The sequence below is a fragment of the Tachyglossus aculeatus genome, chromosome X4, assembly GCF_015852505.1.
Source record: "Tachyglossus aculeatus isolate mTacAcu1 chromosome X4, mTacAcu1.pri, whole genome shotgun sequence".
Taxonomy (NCBI): Eukaryota; Metazoa; Chordata; class Mammalia; order Monotremata; family Tachyglossidae; genus Tachyglossus; species Tachyglossus aculeatus.
The window spans coordinates 32,623,142-32,640,524 of NC_052098.1; positions in this window are offsets into that span (position 1 = coordinate 32,623,142).

Genomic DNA, 17,383 nt, shown 5'->3' on the forward strand with positions numbered 1-17,383 from the left:
AAAATGCAAGCCTGCCCTGTCAAATTTGGGAATCAGTCCCCTTATCTGCTGCTTCTTGTTCAGCTTCTAGCAAGTCTCCCAGATGTGCCAGGACATGCATACCCTTATCCCTTCCCCGGCACAAGATGGGGGAGAGATATGGATGCATGTACTCCTGCAGTGCTATTTTGGAAAGCTTCTGGGAACTGGAGTCAATAAATAAAGATGAGCCAGGCTGCAGCAAGAGGAGGCTGGGAGCATATAGGAAGCCTAGCGACAGCCTCCCCAGGCCTGTTGTTCATCCTAGTTCATCGTGGGGTCTGCTTTCCTCTTTGGCTTTGCCTATGTGGCTGGATTAAGGCTTAACCAGGGTGCTAGCTAGTGAATCCCATGACTAAGCCCTCATTTCCTTTTCTCCCACTCCCTTCTACATCACCTTGATTTGTTCCCTTTATTCAACCCCCTTTCCTCAGTCTGTAGCACTTACGTACATATCCATAATTTATATATATATATATATCATATATATATCATGACACACACATATATATATATCATGATATATCATATATATCATAATTTCATATTTCCTTTTCTCCCACTCCCTTCTACATCACCCTGATTTGTTCCCTTTATTCAACCCCCTTCCCTCAGTCCATAGCACTTATGTACATATCCATAATTTATCGATTTATATGAATGTCTGCCCCTCTAGTCTGTAAGCTTGTTGTGGGCAGAGAATGCATCTGTTATATATATTATATTATATATGTTACATCATATCATAGTCTCCCAAGCACTTAGTACAGTACTCTGCACACAGTAAGTGCTCAATGACTATGATGGATTAATTGATTGAAGCCAGAACACTGGTGCAGAGTGAGGATGAATGAAGTTGGTGTCATAACAGAGGGCTGGACAGCCCCAGGGAAGCCAGGTCAGTAACCAAGGGAGAGAGCAGGGCATTACTATGGAAATCGCTATATACTTTTCTTGTTCCCTCTCTATCTGTGCCTGTGTGCAATGAAACATATTATATGCACTTAGAATTTGCACTGTGTGGCTTTTTTTTAGGAAATACAGAAATATCAGAAACATCATTACCAAAGTAAAAATAACATAGGGCACATAGGGAGGGATACATTCCAGGATTTCAGAAAAGAGGATACAGTGCTAAAATGTCTTTGTCACAACCAAAATAAGGGCAAATGGGCCTGAAGATGTGAAACGCACATTTCACATATACATTTACTTTAATCATTATTAAATTACATAAAGCACGATTGAAGAATTCCATACTATAGCTGTTCCTGTGAACCTGCACCTCTGAATTAGCAGAGGTGGTAGGACAGGTGGGAGGAGCCATAGAGGACAGTCTGGATCCCATCTGAGCAGATGGAGGTGACTGAGCTTCTGGTCACTGAAGGATGGAAGGTTTCTTAAAGAAAAAAAAATCTAGGGGGAACTCCCTTGCTTTCCTCTTTCTGTCACAGAGCATTTCTGAGTAGCAGGTTATGGCTTGTGACACAGCCCTCATCACTATGGAGTTTCTTTCAAAGTCAGGATCATTTGCTGACAAAAACTTCAGTTCATAAGATACCACACTCAGGCAGCCAGACAGATATTTTTGGCATCAAGAATCTCTCAGGGCGAAGAGGCCCTTCGGCCTGTCTTCCCCTGTCTATCCGTTGTTGAGCCAACTTTCATTGGTTAGGGTCTCGTGTATTTCTTAATGTCTTCATTTGTTATTGACTTAATTCCTCACTTTTATCTATCATTTGTATATTTTCCATCACTGTTTTACCTGTGCTGCTCTCATTCCCCTTATATGCTTGAAAGTCCACATCACTCTATTATCTATTGAATATTTGGCAATTCATGTCTGCTTCTTTTCCCTCAAGAAATCATATTTATTGAGCACTTACTATGTGCAGAGCACTATACTAAGTGCTTGAGAGAGTACAATACAACAGAAATAGCAGGCAGGTTCCCTGCCCATAACAAGTTTACAGTCTAGAGGGGGAGACAGACATTAATATGAAGAAGTAAGTAATTCATGATATATAATTTAAAGATACATACATAAGTGCTGTGGGGTTGGGAATGAGGAGAATATCAAGTTTGCCCCATAAAACTGGAAATGTCTTGAAGACCAGGATCATGACTATAACTTAATTTGTATGTTCTTCAAGCAGCTAAATCAAATTTTACATCTAGTAGATTCATTCATTCATTCAATCGTATTTATTGAGCGCTTACTGTGTGCAGAGCACTGTACTAAGCGCTTGGGAAGTACAAGTTGGCAACATATAGAGACGGTCCCCACCAAGACCTCTTAGAAACTCCCCATGACCAGGGTGTTACTGACACAGTGCTCTCCTGATTATCATCCTACTTTTCTAATGGCTTCTTTTCTCCTCATATCTTAATCTTAATGATAGGTCATCTCAGTTCTGAACATTTTATGCTTCCCACTTTACACCCACTCTCCCAGGTGGCTCATCTCAGTAGAAAAGAGATTACAAAATCCAAATTTGAGAGGATCTAGAAGTATTAGAAAAGGGGAAATAGAGCTAGCAAGTCCATGTAACCTGTTTGAGGAGTTAAAACAGAAAGGTAGAAGAGAGATGGGGCAAAAGCACATGATTTTAATTACCACCTCTGTACAGATGACTCTCAGAGCTACATCTCCAGCTTTGACATGTCATCTTCTCTACAATCTTGATAATCCTTCTGAGTCTGGCACATTTCCACTAGAATGATCTGCTGCTACATTGAATTTCGTATGTCTAAAATAGACGTATTTGTTTTCCCTCCTAAATCTGTCTTCTTTCTTAATTCCACACCACTTTCTATCATACTGCTATCCTTCTGGTCTTACAGATTTACAACTTGGTGTCATCTTTGACTACTCTTTCATTTGCTTTCCACATTTAATCCATATTGAAATTCCACTCCTTTTTTATTGGTATGCCCCTTTCAATATTTCCTTATGACCACCATCTGGTAACAGACAAACCCTAATCTCCCCACTAGTCATTAAAACAGCTTCCTTAGTGATCACATTCCTCCTAGACTCTCCCCTCGTCAGGACTATCAAGCTGCACAAATTAGAGCTCATGACTCCCCACTTTTGCTTCTTGTGTAAAAAAAAAAAAAAATGCCTCCAATTATTGGTCTCAAGACTCTCTTTCCACTGATAGTGTTTTTCTGCTACTTAGCTGCTCTCTACTAGTATTACACTCCAGTTCATGTTTTGCACATTCTACCAAGCAAAGGTTCTGGCTCTTCTTTGCACTCAAATCCCCTGTTTTCAGATAATGGCCGACCTTGAATTAAATAACCCTTCCCTTTCAAAGTGCTTAAACCACATCCCTCTCCTCCCTTAGAAGCCTATTTAAAAAGCCATCCCAACCACATGGTATTTCGTAAATGATTCCCTCCATCATTCTCATTGGTTCTCATTGTCTCTTCAACTACTTCCACTTAGTACAGTGCCTGGCACATAATAAGTGCTTAACAAATACCACAATTATTATTATTAAAATGGGGGTTAAGACTGTGAGCCCCATTTGCTACGTGACCTTGGGCAAGTCATTTAACTTCTCTGTGCCTCAGGTTCCTCATCTGTAAAATGGAGATTATATCCTATTCCCTCCTGTTTAGACTGGGAGCCCCATCTGGGATAAGGACTGTGTCCAACATGATTATCTTATATCTATCCCAGTGCTTAGTGTGGTACTTGGTTCAAAGTAAGTATTTAACAAGTACCATAAAGAATACTCTTGAGGATTATTATTTTTAATGATGTGATAAAGTACATAATTGAGTATCAGTCACCTTACCTGCTGCGTGCTGCTCAGCTTCTAACAACTCTCCCAGATGTCTCCTAAAATAAACCAGAAACAGAGTAGTAAACTGAGGTTGGGGACTGTAATCTTGGGGATGGTGTTGCAATGTGCAGAACCAAAGCTGAGGATATTGCTTAGCCAGTATCCTTAAAGAACTCAGATTTATCATGGTTTATGGATCAGTGGAGGTTTAGGAATTTAAAGAAGCAGCGTTGCCTAGAGGATAGAGCACGGACCTGGAGTCAGAAGGACCTGGGTTCTAATCCAGGTTCTTCTGATTGTCTGCTGTGTGACCTTGAGTAAGTCACTTAACTTCTATGTACCTCAGTTACCTCGTCTGTAAAATGGGGATTAAGACTGTGAACCCCATGTGGGACATGGATTGTATTTACCCAGCACTTAATAGACTGCTTGACACATAGTAAGTGCTTAACAAGTACTAGTAAAAAAAACAACAACCCTCTTTTGCTGGACTATTCCTCTTTAGATCTTTCCTACCCAATGTTATATCAACTGAAAGTTGAAGTATACTCATCATTCCCATATCAATGTTATCAATAAAGTGTAAAATCACTCTCAGAATTGCCACTGTTCACTGTGTCCCTTTTAGGCAACCCTAAATCTTTGATTCCTATTGATAAATTTTGACCCAGCTTTATATTGTAATAATTTTCAAATGATATATGTAGTGAGCACATTTTAGGAGTTTGAGGCAAATATATATATAAAAAATATTTTGGGTTGTGACGTAATCAAGAAGTCTATGTCACAAACAGCATGGTGACCATGTGGATTAAATGCTGGCTGACAGTGCCACTCTGTTTAGACAGAACAGTTTCCAGTTGCTTTTAGGCCATCTTAAGCTATTTGAGAAAAATATAGTTTCCCCAGAAATGGTATTAAACCTACTAAAGTGGTCAGCCTACTTTGCACTGAGCCCCATCTACTCTTGCTGTCCTTAAATGCCTGAACTTCCACATCTTGATGGGAAGATGATCACCATGGGATCAGTTTAAGCCCCTTAGGATTTGGAATTTAAGATATAGATAGTCCACAGTGCTGGGAGGGAGAGGGGTTAACCTCAAACGCCCCTCCATCTTTCTCCCTCCTTCATCATGTTTCTGATCTCACAGTTGCTGAGAGTCATATAAGATTGGATGATGCCTCAATGCCCTGGTTTTCAATAAAAATATATGATGTGCTGCTTTCTAACATTAAGATTATGGTCAAGCTAATTAACTGTGTACGTAGATTGAATGCTATATTTAATTTATGAAGGGTGATATAATTTTGTGGTAAAAGTTAATCTGAAGTCATTTCTATACCTGAGAAAATGGAGACTATCCCATTTAAAATGAACAGAATGGTTAGAGTAATGAATATAGTCACTGTACAATAGGTATATTAATAAAAAAGTTTGTATTAATCTGAAATGAAATCATCTTTTAGACACTCTTGAAATTGAAGCAAGTTTTGATTGATGTACAAATGTACTACTGGGTCAATCATATTTACTGAGTGCTTATTGGGTGCAGAGCACTGTACTAAGCACTTGGGAGAGTACAATATAACAGAGTTGGTAGACACGTTTTCTGCCCAAAATGAGCTAACAGTTGTAAAATTTCAAGCATATATAATAATAATAACAATAATGACATTTGTTAAGCGCTTACTATGTGCAAAGCACCATTCTAAGCGCTGGGGAGGGTACAAGATGATAAGGTTTTCCCACATGGGGCTCACAGTCTTAATCCTCATTTTACAGATGAGGTAACTGAGGAACAGGGAAGTTTTGCCCAAAGTCACACAGCTGATAAGTGGCGGAGTTGGGATTTGAACCCAAGACCTCTGACTCCCAAGCCCGTGCTCTTTCCACTGAGCCACGCTGTTTGCCTTATATATATATATATATATATATATATATATATATATATATATAATCAATTATATACAAAATCAATTGGTCCCCTTTTTATTATGGATTAATTTTCCCTTGTTTTCTTTCTGATTCTCTTTGCATATTTCTGGGACCGAATCTGTGAAAGCCTAGATGGGTGTGCTAGAAAGCTGAAAACAAGAGCTAATCAAATTTCTTTATCATTTTCAAGAGTTTCTGACTTTTCTAAAAATCATTGAGGAATGTAAAGGTATTTCATTTTCCCAGTGTTTTCTGTGAAATTATTTGATGCAGTGGGAGACACAGGACAAGAGTCAGATTAGACAGTATAACAAAGAGATATTTTTCTGAGGAATACCATTTGTGAAGGATGAGGATTTCTGTAGTCTGAAGAAGTGACTCTGTCACTTGTCTGCTGTGTGACCTTGGGCAAGTTTCTTCACTTCTCTGTGCCTCAGTAAAATGTGTAAAATGGAGATCAAGTCTGTGAGCCCCAAGAGGGACAGGGACTGTGTCCAACCTGGCAACTATGCCACTGTGCTTGAGGATAAAACAAGGGATATGGAAGCATGGATCAAAATATTCTTCTCTCTAACACCAGGAAAATCTTTTAACTTGAAAATTGATTAGCAACATCAAACTTTTTCATCCAAAAACTGTTGTTTGTAAACAAATGTTCTTTAGGTGGATGCACAAAAAGACAATGCAAATGATCAAGAATTGCCTTCTCAGAGTCAGGAGAGAATTTAAACTAAAAATTAACCTGAATTAAACCAAGATTATGAACTAGCCTACACCTGGAAAACCCTACTCATGACCAGAAAACTTAAAGGTGTTACTGCTGTAAGCTCACTGTGGGCAGGGAATGTCTCTGTTACATTGTACTCTTCCAAGTGCTTAGTAAGGTTGTTTGCACACTGTAAGCGGTCATTAATTACGATTGACTAACTGACTGACCAAATTCTGCTTTCTGGGGATACTCTCTCCAATGACGTATGGATAGACAAAGTGAAATGCCAAAATGAGAAGGCCAACATGGCTTTTGAGCATCTGGAAGAGTTTGACATCACTGGAGAAATAAGTTCTGTAACAAGATGAAGCTCTATTAAGCTATCATGGTGTTTAACCTTCTCTAAGGCTATGAGACCTGGATGGATCTCCCTACAGACACACATCCAGCTTTTTGAGCAATTTGTGTAGGACAAAATTACCAAGAACCAGGGCCTGGAATGGGATCAGCTCACTTAGCATTGGACTGATGCTCTCATCTGCACTACTTAGAAAGGACATATGAGGAGAATGGAAAACAGGATTTCCAAGCAGCTGCACCGTGGTAAACATACAAACCTGGAGGCAGAATAAACAATTCAGCAGTATAATGAAGGACAATTCAAGCAATGGGAAGACTCATCAGTTAGCTAGTAATTGGGATAGGAGTTCCTCTCCAGGAAAGATTTAGTAAAGATTGGAGTACCAAGAGGCAGGCTTGAAAATTGAGGTAGGCCCTGTGTGGAGTTGTACGTCTGTACAACAAGGATCTTTGTTTACAAAATACCAAAGAGGAAGTCAGTGATACATTGATCTTTTCAAACATACTCACATATATAATTACATGTATTTCAGCATCCGTAAAAATGAAGGAGAGTTGTTTTCTTCTGATTTGTTCCAATTATAATTTCTCCTATGTGTGAAAGAAAAAGCAAGTTGTGGTCTGAAGATTCTTAATTACTCAATTTCTTAAGTACCATTCCCCCCACACATATATAGTACTTACATATATTATATATATATATATATATATATATATATATATATATATATAAAACACACACAAAGAATTGATACTTGCAACTCTCTACCCTATGGTGATAGAGTATTGAGTCTATCGTTTCACCTTTCTAATAATTCTGCTTTTTCATTTTAACTGAGTCACGTCTTTTTTGACTCATTCTAGAGTCCCCATATGGAAATTCTTTTATTATACATTTGTGTTTTCTATTTTTATCCCGTGAGTTACTCACCAAAAGTATTTTTACATTAGCATGACTTTTAGGCATGGAGATTGTCCACACCAGGTTAGAGTCTTTATATTGCCACATTTTCTTAGTATAGCAACATAGGAGTTTCTGATTTTTTTTTCCAAATAAATCAAGCAGTTAATAGTTTTGAGTCCCTACTGCATGCCAAGCACTTTAATAAATACTAGAGAAACTACAGTAGTTAACAGATATAATCCCAGATTTTAAGGAGTTTACAGTATTTGAGGGGAGAGTGACACTAGAATAATTTGAAATAGAATAGGATGAAACAGGAGGCATAAATAGCAGTGCCTTAGAGAAGATAGCACAGCACCATTTTTTTTCACTTCTCACGCTTAACTGCTCCTGAAACCAGAGATCTCAATGATGCCAGTCTGTAAAGACTACTTAATTCCTTGGCTTTTAGTGTACCATCTGACAGTAGGGTGCTGAAACAGCAGAATATAAAGCTTGCCTTTAGCTCCTTATTGCCTAAAAGGATTTTTGATTGACTGTGAGATTTTACCTGAGCTGGTTGAAGGACCCATATTTTGATTGACATTAAACCCATATACTGGTCAGAATTCATGATCAGTTTATGACCTTAATTCAAAATATTTCATAAACTATTACAAGTAATTTTATGTCATGTGTTTCAGAGTAAATCATACCAAGGATTTCACATAGGCCCATAGAATATTGAGGTTGCTAATTTACTTACTGATGTGCGACCTACCCTAACCTCATCATCCTGATTCATGATTGTATCATCAAGAATGACTGTAAAAGAGAATGAACCGAAAGTGAAATCATTGTGCATGCCAGCATGGAGAATGTATCCGATAATGCACTTTCAACACTAACACATCCACCATTTTTCCTGGGATTAATATTGTTGATTATTCCATTATAAGGCGAGAGATAAAATGTTGCCCACGAATTACCTGTTCTTTCATCTCTATCCATTAGTTTTTGAGGACTGAATTTATAACCAGTGTTTCTCGGCAGCAGCAGCAGCAGCAGCAGTAGTAGTAGTAGTAGAAAAAGAATTTATTGAATGCCTACTTGATGATATACTAGGTGTTTGGGAAGTACAGAAAAATAGAGTGACATTTTTCCTGCCCACAAAGAGCTTGCACTCTTATAGGGAAAATGAACATCAAATGATTTACACTGTCAAAATAAATAGATTAAGTGGACATATATACCACCGAGCTAAGGAGGTACAAAGAAGAAACCTAATTGTGGGAAGTAAAGAAACAGGTAGTTTCTTGCCATATGCATGAGTTTACATACATTTGGAGTAATATAACTGTTGGTGAGAGTTCTGAGGGAATTTGGAGAGGAAGTTCTAGAGTTCCTAGAAAAGATAGCATTTAACTGACTGTGGTGTCAGAGGATTAGCGGAAAGAGCACGGGCTTGGGGGTCAGAGGTCATGGGTTCTAATCCCAGCTCCTCCACTTGTCAGCTGTGTGACTTTGGGCAAGTCATTCAACTTTTCTGTGCCTGTTACCTCATCTGAAAAATGGGGATTAAGATTGTGAGCCCCACGTGGGACAACCTGATTACCCAGCTCTGCCAATTGTCAGCTGTGTGACTTTGGGCAAGTCACTTAACTTCTCTGTGCCTCAGTTACTTCATCTGTAAAGTGGGGATTGACTGTGAGCCCCCCGTGGGACAACCTGATCACCTTGTAACCACCCCAGAGCTTGGAACAGTGCTTTGCACATAGTAAGCACTTAATAAATTCCATCATTATTATTATTGTAACTGCCCCAGTGCTTAGAACAGTGCTTGGCATATAGTAAGTGCTTAATAAATACCACAATTATTATTATAATTATTATCAAATATGATTTATTGATTGATTAATACATAACTACCCTTTATTTTTGAAGTTGTCACAACTGAAGTGAGGGTCTGTCTATACTTGCATGGTTGACTCTCTTCCACATCACCTGCCTGTGAAAAGAGTGTTTGTCCCTTACAGGTTCTCCCACTGTTTTCAAGACTACCTTTTGATATTCTAATTCTTGTGAAGTCTTCACTCAGGGTGGGTAACTTTTCTCCCATTTTTGCCTACCAGGCTGGTCTTTCTTCTAGGGTCTTCCAAAAGTCCACTATTACATTGCTTTGTTTAACACTGCTTTACTTCAAATGTTTAATTCTGTTTTCCCTATGTAGATGTACCCTTTCATTTTTCCTTTTAGCTGCAACTTGGGCATCTATTGATGATCATCCGTTGCCCTTATATGTCCTCTCAATGAAGCTGTATTGCTCTAAGCACTGCCTAGATGATTGTGAGTGGGACTGTATACCAGGACCTCATTGTTAATAGTCTCGGAATATCATTTGAAGAAAAGGAAGATGGGGAGTAAAGCAGGGCTGGAGACATTCTCAGAAACCAAAACTCCGGAGAGGGGTTTGGATGGAAGGAGAAAAAGGGTCAGCGAGGGTCAGCTTTTGCATTATTTTGTCTGCTGAACTACTCCCCATTTATCCAGGAAGCCTTACCCTTAGTTTGGTATAAGTAATTTTCAATTTTACAGATTCTTGTGTCTTCTTGAGGATTCTATCCTTCAGGCTTTGTGAATAGCAGAGTGGCCTACTAGATAGAGCACGGGCTTTGGTGTCAGAAGGACCTGGGTTCTAATCCTGGATCTGCTACTTGTCTTCTGTGTGACCTTGGGAAAGTCATTTAACTTCTCTGGGCCTCAGTTACCTCATCTGTTAAGTGGGAATTAATGCTGTGAGCCCCACATGGGACATGAATTGTGTCCAACTTGATTAGGTTGTATCTACCCCAGGACTTAGTCCAGTGCCTGACACATAGTAAGCGCTTAAGAAATGCCATAAAAAAGCACCTAGTCCATGAATATAATACACCTTTTAACATATTCACAATGAACTTGCAACTTTAGCCCTCAAGCTCTGAAATGGAATTGATTCTTTATTCACATTCTACACATTATAGATGGGAATTTAAGGTAATTTCATGTGGCTAAAGCAAAAAAAATCCCAGTCAGTGAAACCAAATTCTCTGCTCCAACCTTACACTCCAAAAATATTTATCCTATTGCCATCCAAATCATAGTCAATCAATCAGTCATATGTATTGAGCTCTTACTGTGCACAGTGCACTATACTAAGCACTTGGGAGAGTACAATATAACAATATAATGTCAGCAAATGTTAAAGTCAATGTAAACTTGAATTCAGAAACTTGAATTTTCCTCTCCCCATTTTTCATGCACACATACTTATATAGATAGACATTTGTTTGTTCATATAGCTATATATTTACCTAAATATAGGTCTATGGATATGTGTGCCCCTATATTTTACTCACACTCCTTAGTTTAAGAAACAAGTTTGGGCTTAATGCATTAGAATTTTAATTTTAAAGTCTAGTTTCAGGAACTATAATTCCCGAATTCTGCCAAATCTGTTGTACTGTACTCTCCCAAGCACTTAGTACAGTGCTCTGCAGATCGTAAGCTCTCAATAAATACCATTGAAGATGATGATAACTCTGAAGAATAATGTTTTCCAAAATCATTAACTATTTGTACATATATTCTAATATTTCCAAAATCCATTTATTCTGAGGAAAATAAAGTTAGGTGTACTCAGCTCACCTTGTCCTGAAAGGGAGAAATTTCATATCACTATTTTCAGTATAGGAACATTATTACAGACTAAGGTCAAATAAGTACTTATCCACTTTGCCCAAAGTTTTAACTAGGTATTAAAATTAAACCAAGTCTCATCGTTACCAATTTTGAGAATGCTAGGCTCAACTGCTTCAAGTAGTAACATCACTTGCATTTTTAAATTTCCATTTCTTTATGCCAAATGTAAATTGGAAACAAATTTCTATTCACTATTATAATGAGTTGACATTTTTCACATTGGAATTAAAAGTACTCCGCAGAGAAGCAGCGTGGCTCAGTGGAAAAGAGCACGGGCTTTGGAGTCAGAGGTCGTGGGTTCAAATTCCGGCTCCGCCACTTGTCAGCTGTGTGACTTTGGGCAAGTCACTTCACTTCTCCGGCCTCAGTTACCTCATCTGTAAAATGGGGATTAAGACTGTGAGCCCCACGTGGGACAACCTGGTCACCTTGTAACCTCCCCAGCGCTTAGAACAGTGTTTTGCACATAGTAAGCGCTTAATAAATGCCATCATTATTATTATTACTCTCTCCCATTTGCCCGGACCATTCACTGAACCATTCTTCTAAAACATTGATATGAGATTGTGATATTGGTTCAAAAATATTGCTGGTCTGTCAAAAACATAGAGACACTCTGCTCGTAGTGTAAGATAAATGGGAGAAATAGGGGCATATATGACAGGGAATTTTACCTTCACTGCAAAAAAAATGAAAAAAAACTGCCTTTGTTCCCATTGAGATTTGTAATGTTGTGGAGACCCAAAAGTATTAGACTTTGTATAGTCTACAGAAAATTGAATCCAACATTTGAGTGTTAATTCTTTACTCGTAAAAGGGCTGAAGATGCTTCTTACTCTTAAATGTGTCACAATAGTTGACACATTTAGGAAGCTTTCAACTATAATGCTCCTTCGAAAAGCATTGAGCAATCTTTGTCCTAGTCTATAGGGTTGAAACTTGAAATATCTTTCAATTTGTGTCCTCAGTAAGATGATTTTGACTTTTCAGAGCAAAAAATGGGACAGGAGATGGGGCCTCTAGGGGAAGGAGCTAAAAGGTAGCAAAGGAAGGCAGAGAGACAGGCAAACAAGCAGGGGTGTCAAATAGTCAATCACAGGTGCACATGCAGACATATACAGACACTTGCATTTGCTTACAGGGTATTAGCTTCTCACTGGGATGCTGCTGGCAGAAGCAGCAGGGAGCCTTATCCCTGAAGCAGCCGTTGGTGCAGCCTGTCAGCTGTAGCAGTAACAGACATAGTGAAAGCTGTGGTCAATGCTGTTAAGTTTTCCACTGCCCTACCCTGATGCCTCTGTATTATCTCTGACTGATAATGGTTTCTGTCGTCTTTTGGGGCCGGGGAGGTGGGGGTGGGGGTTTGCGCACACTTCCTGGAAGTCTTGATGACAGGAACTGGACTGCAGCAGAGAAAGAGCATAGGGAGGTGGAGAGACAGGTTGCAGGAGGCAGTAGGAAAGGCTGGGCCACATTGGGCACAACTTCCTGCTCATCTGCTGTTGCTCTTGCTCATGTTTTCAGGCTGCTTGCTTCGTTCGGGGCAGAAATCCCAACTACAATCACTGGTGCCATCACCACCATCCCAAGGAAAACAAGGCGTATCAGTGGGTCCCATCGGCTGTATTTCATATCATCATAATAAAAATAATAATTTTAGTATTTGTTAAGTGCTTACTATGTGCCAAGCACTGTTCTAAGTGCTGGGGGAGATGCAAGGTAATCAGGTTGTCCCACATGGGGCTCACAGTCTTAATCCCCATTTTACAGATGAGATAACTGAGGGCCAGAGAAGTTAAGTGACTTGCCCAAAGTCACACAGCTGATAAGTGGTGGAGCCGGGACTAGAACCCATAACCTCTGACTCCCAAGCCTGTGCTCTTTCCACTGAGCCCCAAAGCTTCTCTGATGTAGGGAAGGTGAACAAAATTTAATGTCACCCCACTGATGTGGCACATCTATTCCTAATTATTTGGGGTACATTTTAACAAGAGGGGGATGACATTCTTGCAAGGAAAACCAGGGCACTGGGTGATGAGTATTGACTCAATAAGAATTGATTAAGAATTGAGAAGCAGTTGAGAATTGACCTAGTGGAAAGAGCATGGGTGTGGGTGCTTGGGAACCTGAGTTCTATTCCCAGCTTCACCACTTCCCTGCTGCCTTGGGCAAGTCACTTAACTTCTCTGCACCTCAGTTTCATCATTTGTAAAACGGGGATTAAAAATCTGTCCCTCCACACCCACACCTTGCTTAGATTTAGACTTCCATGTGGGACAGAGACTGTGTCCAACCTGATTATCTTTTATCTAGCCCACACTTAGTACAGTGCTTGGCACACAGTAATTGTTTCATAAATGCCATAATTATATTTGTGTGATAATCGTTATTATAGGTGCTTAATCTTACAAATTAGTATTGAAACAAAGCCCCACAATAATATTGGTGGGATTTTGCTGCTGGTGCTGTCCTTCAGCTGATACTTAAAAGCAGAGGTCAGGGTGTTTTAAAAATACTGAGGCGTTTTGTGAAATACTAGAGTGGATGTCCTTGGATCTACAATACAATTGGTTCCTGAAAATAGAGCTTTAAGATAAAACGTTATGTTGAAAGCAATTCCCCCATAAGGAGCAGTGTTAGAAGTGGGAATTGATTTCTAACAAGGATAAGAAGTAAAAAAAAATCGAGTACATATTGTATGTCCCAAGTGCATAGTACAATACATGGCACTCAGTAGGTATTCATTAAATGCCATTTCTACTCTGGCTGCTTTGGACATTATGCTGTACAAATGTGCACTTACTTTGCCTCTACAAACAATCTAAAACACACAGAGACATTTTAAACTCTTTACTTTTGTTCTTTTTATATAAAAAATGGCCTCAGGGGATGGGTTTGACAGGGTGTGGTTTCCAGGGAGTTTTGGGGTGATTGGGAGGAACATTGATTCCACGAGAGTGTAGCAGTATTTTTACTGCATGATCAGCATGGCTAGTTTTCACTTATTGCTAGACTCTCTATGCTGGTTTCACAAGGACTGAATACATAGGAGAGTGGACTAGAGCTCCAAAGGCAAAACAGGATGCGGAAGCAAAAGGAAAGGGAGCAGAGGGAAGTAAAGGAAGTCAGCCAGGGAGCTGATGCAGTAATCAAGGCAGGATAGGATAAGTGCTTGGATCAACATGATATCAGTTTGGATGGAGGGGAAAGGGCAGATTTTATAGATGCTGAGAAGGTTGAACTGACAGGATTTGGAGACAGACTATGTGGATTGAATGAGAAACATGAATCAAGAATAATGCCAAGGTTACAGGCTTGTGAGACAGGAAGGATGGTGGTGCTGTCTACGGTGATGAGAAAGTCAATGGGAGGACAGGGTTTAGGTGGGAAATGAAGGAGTTCTGTTTTGGACATGTTAAGTTTGAGGGTTTGGTGGGACATCCAATTAGAAATGTCCTAAAGGCAGGAGGAAATATGAATCTGCAGACAAGGAAAAAAGACTGGGGCTAAAGATGAGGATTTAGAGATGGTAGTTGAAGCTGTGGGAGCAAATGAGTTCAAGGGAGAGTGTGTGTAGTTGGAGAATAGAAGGGAAGCAAGAACTGAGCCTTGAGGGGTGAGCCACAGTTAAGGGGTGGGAGGCAGAGGATGAGCCTGTGAAAGAGACTGAGAATGAACAGCCAGAGAGATGAGGAGAACCAGGAGAGGGTAGTGTCAGTGAAGCGAGAGTTGGATAATGTTTCCAGGAGGGGATGGTCCACAGTGTCAAAGGCAGTTGAAGAGTCACAGAGGATTAATACGGAGTAGAGGCCATTTTATTTGGAAAGGATTAAATCATTGGTGACCTTTGAGAGAGCAGTTTCAGTGGAGTGAAGGAAGCAGAAGCCAGATTAGCGGGGGTCAAGGAGGGAACTGGAGGAGTGGAAGCAGAGGCAACGGACATATACAACTTTCTTGAGGAGTTTGGAGAGGAATGGTAGGAGGGAGATGGGGAGGTAGCTGGAGTGAGTCGTGGGATCAAGGCAGGGCTTTTTGAGGATAGGGAATATATGAAAATTTTGGAAAGCAGTAGGGAAGAAGCCATTGGAGAGTGAACAGTTGAAGATGGAGATCGGGAGGGAAAAAGGGAGGGAGCAAGAGTTTTAATGAGGTGCGAGGGGATGGGATTGGAGGCATAGGTGGAGGGGGTAGATTTTAAGAGGAGGCAGATGATCTTCTCTTGAAATACTGCTGGGAGATATGGGGGAGTCGAAGTAGAGGCAGGATGAGCGTGGCTCAGTGGAAAAAGCCCGGGCTTTGGAGTCAGAGGTCATGGGTTCGAATCCCAGCTCCACCACATGTCTGCTGTGTGACCTTGGGCAAGTCACTTAACTTCTCTGAGCCTCAGTTATCTCATCTGTAAAATGGGGATTAAGACTGTGAGCCCCACGTGGGTCAACTTGATCACCTTGTATCCCCCCCAGCGCTTAGAACAGTGCTCTGCACATAGTAAGCGCTTAAGAAATGCCATCATTATTATTATTATTATTATGAAGGAGGGACTGGAAAGGAACAGGGTGTAGTGGATAGAGCATGGACCTGGGAGTCAGGAGCTCATGGGTTCTAATCCTGGCTCCACCACTTGTCTGCCGTGTGACCTTGGGTAAGTCACTTCACTTCTCTGTGCCTCAGTTACCTCATCTGTATAATGGGGATTGAGACTATGAGCCCCATGGGGGACAGGGACCGTGTCCCACCCGATTTGCTTGTACCCACCCCAGTGCTTAGTACAGTGACTGGCACACAGTAAGCGCTTAACAAATACAATTATCATTATTAACAGGGGAGAGTTTAGGAAGATCATGCCTGATGGTTTCAATTTTCTCAATAAAGTACATGACCAGGTCACTAGGGGCTAAAGATTGGGTGGGGGAGAGGTGGGAGGGCCACGGGGGAATTGAGGAGGGAGTTAAACATCTGAAACAACTGGTAAGGGCAGTGGGCATGGGAGTCGATAAAGGTGGAGAAATGATGTTGCTGGAGGAGGAGAGGGCAGAGTTAAAGCAGGCAAGGGTGAAAGAGATGGACAAGGTCGGCCTAATATCTGGATTTTTGCTAGCAGCCCTCTGCACCGGGTGCGCAGGAGTGAATGAAGCAGATTGTGGAGGTGATCCAGAGCGGTGGGCTAATGTTAACGAAATCAGCAAAGGTACAGGGGAACGAGGGAGTTGAGTTCAGAAGAGAGGGTGGTGTTGAGGGTGTCAATTTGGTCATCAAGGGAAGGTAGTTACGGTATGGAGATTAAATGGGGCATGATGACTTGAGAAAATTGGTGTGGGTCAAAAGATTGGTGGTCTCTGTTGGCAAAGAGGACAGATTTGTAGGGGGTGGAGTGTGTGGGAGAGAATGCAGGTGAGGAGGTTTTTGTCAGATACAGGGATTTCAGAGGTTTTTTGTTGGGGTTTTTTGTTGGTATTTGTTAAGTGCTTACTATGTGCCATTCACTGTACTAAGCACTGGGATAGATGCAAGTCAGTGAGATTGGACAAAGTCCATGTCCCACTTGGTGTTCACAGTTTTAATCACCATTTTACAGATAAGGTTAAAGTAGAGTATTTACTCAATATGCTTTGTTGACTACCTCAAACCATATGGATCAACTACAAGGACGTTGTTTTGCAGGAACATGGATATTTCTACTATTGTATTCCCCCCAACATTTATTTCAGTGCTCTGCACCCCAGTGAATGTCTAATCTCCCCATTTCATATCCACCTAATTGACACTTTAGTACTCCTACACCACCTAAGACCCAAGTACTGTCAACATTTCCTAGCACCTGTGTATATTATCTTTTTACTCTATTATTTTTTCTTATCTGTAATTCATTTTTCAAGTGTCTGTTTTCCTTGCTAGAGTATAAATTCCTCGAGGACAGACATCATATAGACTAAATTTATTGCGTT